This window comes from Salminus brasiliensis, chromosome 1 (genome assembly GCF_030463535.1).
Source record: "Salminus brasiliensis chromosome 1, fSalBra1.hap2, whole genome shotgun sequence".
Lineage (NCBI taxonomy): Eukaryota > Metazoa > Chordata > Actinopteri > Characiformes > Bryconidae > Salminus > Salminus brasiliensis.
The window spans coordinates 28,548,999-28,554,659 of NC_132878.1; positions in this window are offsets into that span (position 1 = coordinate 28,548,999).

Sequence of the window (5,661 nt, forward strand, 5' to 3'; positions counted from 1 at the left end):
GCACACCGCGCATACAGTAACTCAGCTCTGGCGCCGCTTGCTGGTGTCCCAAAGACACGGGGCGCGTCCCGATCCACACTGCTGGACTATTAAAGAGGCAGCATCATGGCAAAACACATGTTCCCTTAATGTTGAACTTTAAGTGTGTTCAAGTTTCACAGCATTCACTCATCAATCCATGCAGATAATATTTGGAAACTAGATTGCAAATACAGCCTCTGTTTTGTATATCGGTTTGGTCATGTCCCAAATACTATTTACTCTTTGAGTGTTACGTTTATTTTGAATAAGGGAACAATACAAGGCAGCCAGTCAGAACAGAGGCTATTTACATATCAGTCTTCCAGACACAGTATAAAACATACAAACAGGACAAAAGGTTGGGAAATGGTTATGTATAAATTGTATGATTTCAGTGTTTTTGGTTAATGACTCCACAAAAGCATTAAACATGGAGAGCAGCAGGGGATGAACACTGTAGGGTATGGACACTTTAATACATTACAGGCTGTGTCTCAATCCAATCTGTTTATTTGATTATTTGTTGGAATTACAATTGCTGTGTTTAACAATGCTGGCAGTACTATATGTATATATAATATATCCCACCAACTGGCACAGTGCTATGAGGCTAATGCAGCTAACAAAGTGATAGACTCTTATATCCCACCAATTAGCATAGCCCTTAGAGGCTAATGCAGCTAACAAAATGATATAATCTTATTTCCCACCGATTAGCACAGTGCTATGAGACTAATGCAGCTAACAAAGTGATAGACTCTTATATCCCACCAATTAGCATAGTCCTTAGAGGCTAATGCAGCTAACAAAGAACTAGAATCTAATATCCCACCAATTAGCATTTTATATCCCACCAATTAGCATGATGCATAGTTCTGTAGCCAGAATCTAGCTTCTGTGAGCTTTTTGGTAAAGCACTTCATTGAAAAGAAAAGGACACAGTTTTGGGGTCGTTTGCTGTTGTTGGAGTCCTCGACTGTGTGCAGGCATTATAAAATCTGAAGACTACCACAGAACTTTGTGGTGCAGTGTGGGCTTAGTGTCAGATAGCTGGGTTTCCATCAGAGGCCATGAGTCTTTCAGCTGGACAGTGATCCAAAGAATGCTTCAAACACAAAGAGATGGGGAGCTCTGAAGGATCTAGCAATGGGTCCAGATGTAATTCTTACAGAACATCTGTGGAGAGACAGCAGCTGGGAGAAGACACCCTTCAAATCTGAGAGACATGGAGCAGTAGAGATAGTTGTCCAAAATTCCAGTAGAGAGGTGTGAGAAACTCAATCGTGGTTAAAGGAAGAGCCTGATTTCAGTTCGTTTCCAGGGGAAGTGCTACCAAAGCTTAAGTTGAGGGTGCCCATCGTTTTGTCCAGTCCAGATCTGGAGTTCTGTGTGGGATGAGGTCAGAGAAGATGTTGGGTTGTTCCAGTGCTTGAAACTAAAGAAATAAACATGAGAACACCAGAGCATTTGTAACTGCAACAATGTTCTGGGAGAGGTGCTACATTTTTGACCATGACTGTATATCCCACCAATTAGCATGGTGCTCTGAGGCTAATGCAGCTAACACAGTAATGGAATACTACACCAATCAGCCATAACATTAGTACCCTCAGGGCCCCCACAACAGATCTGACCATTCAAGGCATGGACTCCACAAGACCTCTGAAGGTGTCATGTGGTATCTGGCACCAAGACGTTAGTAGCAGATCCTTCGAGCCTCCTCGGATCACTGGTCGTCCTTCTTTGGGCCACATTTGATAGGTACTGACCACTGTATAAGGGGAATGTTTTGGAGATGCTCTGACCCACCACATTGTCAGCCATCACAATTCGGCCCCTTGATTCTTATGCTTGACCCTTTTTTCCTTTTAACACATCACCTTCAAGAACTGACCGTTCCTCTGCTGCTTAATATATCCACCCATGACAGACGCCACTGTAGATGAAGGTAATCCTTTTTTTTTTACTTCACCTGTCAGTGGGGCTAATGTTATGGTGTATCCCACCAATAAGAATAGTGCTAGCATAGTGATTAATATTTGTTACTTAAAAAAACTAAAATATAAAAACAAAATAAACAATCTCTGACAGAAAAATGATATAATGTACCAAATTAATATTTTTTTTAATTTAATGATATATGTCAGAAATATTGTTATAAGGTGACAAGAGAGAAAAGCAAACACTGAAAGGCTTTAAATGTGTGTTTATTGTTGTGTTGCACACATGATGGAGATCACAGTCAATACAACATTGCTTAGAACCACACACAAGAGATTATTTAGTGTTTGTGTTGAAATGGTAAAAGCAGCTTCTGCTTTACGCTGACATGAACAAGGACATCTGGACCTAAAAGAGTCATTTCGAGTACCTAGAGTGAGAAAAAGAGTATGTGTGTGTGTGTGTGTGTGTGTGTTTACTTACAAACAGCACACACACACACACTCTGCTTTGGGAGACAATAGTGCATACTTTATTTTTTGGCACCCTAGACAATAGTATTGGAACGCAGTCCAGTTCTGCTGAGGCTGTTTTGCTCTTCAGGCTGCTGATTGGACCTTGCGTACAAGTCTCAGCACACATGAAACACACACATACAGACACACACACACTCTAACGGAAAAACTACACCAAACCCAACGTGGCACTTTAGAAGAGGGAACATTTGTGTTTCAGAAAACATTTATACTGGTTTGCAAAATTATTGGCAGTGTGTATTTAATAAAAAAAAGAAAAAGAAAAAAGAAAAAAGCCCAGCAGCCATGTTTTCATCCCAACATCTTGAAATGCTGTAAACATATCACCGCTATTTCAGCAGCAGTTTTTTTTATGAAACAATACAACTAGCAACACAGATTTTAAGGCGGAGCAGCTCTCGTTGCTGTTTCAGAGCTGAAAACTGCAGTACGAGTGGGTGGGGCTTAATTAAAAAAAGAAGAGGGGAATTCGGTTTTATAGCTTTCCAAGATTATTAAAGATGTAACAAGAAAGTGCCCCTGCTCCTTCATTAGCATTGCTCTGTACTAAGTTTAATTTATTAATTACAGCAATGAATAAGAAAATAAATCTCTCTCATCACTGATCTGCATCCGCCTTCAGCAATTCCACTGGAACTGCGTTTGACTGCTGTTGATGGTGCACCCTTGGTCCATGTACAGTTGATGTAAGTGTAAACAAGTTACATCCTCCTCTACAAAGACACACTTCTGCACTTTAATACACAAATGCTGTTCATTCACTGAATCTAAGGCAGAACAACAAAGAATGTACAAATGTTATGGAACATGTTTTATTCTGACGTTAAATTCAGTAAATAAATAGAATGTGTCTAAAACGTGCAGAAAAATGTCATTTAGACTCAGCATCAACAACATATCTCTTGAACAGGGGCACACAGATTTTCACGCACTTAAGAAGCCATTGATGTGCTTTTGCTCAATTTGCCCACTTTATGACACAACTGGCTGACAAATGGCATAAACAGACTTTGCTTGCTAGGCTAACTTTAATGTTCTTTTAGCTTAGCAACATGACACACTAAACTACATGTAGTGGGGAAACTGCAGTGCCAGTACAACTGTTCAACAAATTCTGTTTTGCAACTTGACTACCAAGGGCCAGTTTTCCAAACAGGGATTAGGCTTCATTTTCTTTTAAGGGAAAATCACCACTCTGAGTGTGGTTTTTTCCAGGATTAGGCCCAAAGAGGAAAAACGTCTGTTTGCAAGCAAAACGTACATTAAAGGCTTTAACTCTGGGCTCATTCACACTTCAAGTTTTACAGCGAGGGGCACAATGTCGCCACACTATGTTTAATTACAGCATCATGCAAAAGGTTGCACACCCCTTTTCAAAATTTCTATTACTGTGAATAGTTAAGTGAGTAGAAGATGAGAACCTGACCTTCAAAAGGCTTAAAGCTGAAAATGAAAGATTCTTTCAACATTATAAGCAAGAGTAGAGCATTATTCTTTGTTCTGAACAATATTACAGTGAAATAAAAGAAAGGAGCACAGTGCTAAAGTTTAGGAACAGAAGAGATGTGTTCTCTGATACATTTTACTAAGGTTTTAGACTTTAAGGGCTGTGGCTTGTTCTCAATGATCGTTAGGAAAGGTTGGGTGAAGACTTCTGAAACCAACTGCTTGATTGCTAGAAAGACAAAACCCTTGTACATTCCACTGTACAGCAACACCTGCACAAATATGACCTTTTTTTACGAAAAGAACAGCTTACCAACTGTTACGTAGGAAGTGGTATTTCAAAACTGTAAAAAACTTAAAAAAAAACAAAAAAAAAAAACTTTTAGCCTTTTGAAAATCACATTTTGTACTCACTTTCCTGTTTACAGTAACATTTTAAACTATGGTGCCCATACTTTTACATGCCACTATATATTTGATTAAAATTATTAACTGACAGTAAAAGACAAACTGTTTGGATTTTTATCCAAAACAGACATTCTATCGTGCTAATACACATCCAACACAGAGTCACAGCCTTTAAGCCATGGGCTGTGTAGTTTAACGGAGTAGTTATGGGGGCAAAAATTTTTTTTAAAATTAAAAAAATCAATCAATAATCACATTGACTGATCACTGACCTCAGATACAGTCAGTCAGTCAAGATGTTTCATGTTTCTTGTGCTTCTTTAGTTTATGAGAGATGCTAGGATCATGTTGATAAACACTATATTTAGACTTCACCTAACTTCATCTCTGTAAACACAGTATAATTGGTTACCTCTCAAAACACATCCAGATCTTCAATTGTTTGGCAAATTGATATGATTTAAACCACAGTATGACTGACTTTATCGTCATCATTATGAACTATTGTGTTTGGCAACAGACCTACAGCAATAAGCCATAAAATTGTACAGAGCAAAACAAGGATGCTGAGAGCTTGTGCTTGTTCAAAACCTTAACTTCAACGTTTAAAAAAAAAAAGAACGTGTTCAAATGTTTTTTTTGCTCCCCGCAGCACCCTAAAACACTTCCATTGCGGTCTCACTGTACCGAGAGCTGTACCGATGATGAGGACTGGGGTCTAAAACCACAAAGCGTAATTCAAACCTGAGCAAGCATCGCAAAAGGCACGCACTGGCACTAGAAAGCACTTCCCGGTTCAGAAGGCACTCAAATCCTTTTAAGTTCACCTGCAGAGTCGTCCCGACGCCTTCAGGTGGACAAAAGACAGTCAGTCAACAGATGTTTCCATGCTGACATGTGAACATAAAGCTACTTGTTTCTGCGCTTTGGCGACTGGGATTGAGGCCAGGGCGTGAGGCAGTGATGTCACAGTGGAGGCGGTGCCTGCGAGACAATCAGAAAGCACTGGGTCGAATAAACAAAGGCTGAGGCACATTGGTGGCACCCTTCACTCTTGCTTTTCAGACCTCGTGATGAAGGGGGTCATGCTGTAGAGTCTGTTCAGTTTTCTTCAGTCTTCTGGTTTTTTGTGTGTATATGTGCAGCTTTTTAAACACAGTCTCAAAATCATTCTAAAAAGTCTGATTCAACCGCAAGTATGACTGAATAGAACATAGAGATACATACTTTAGAGCCAGAAACACACCCCAAACACACCAGCCAACACAAACTGCCCTGCTGTACACACGGGGGGGGGGGGGGGGGGGGG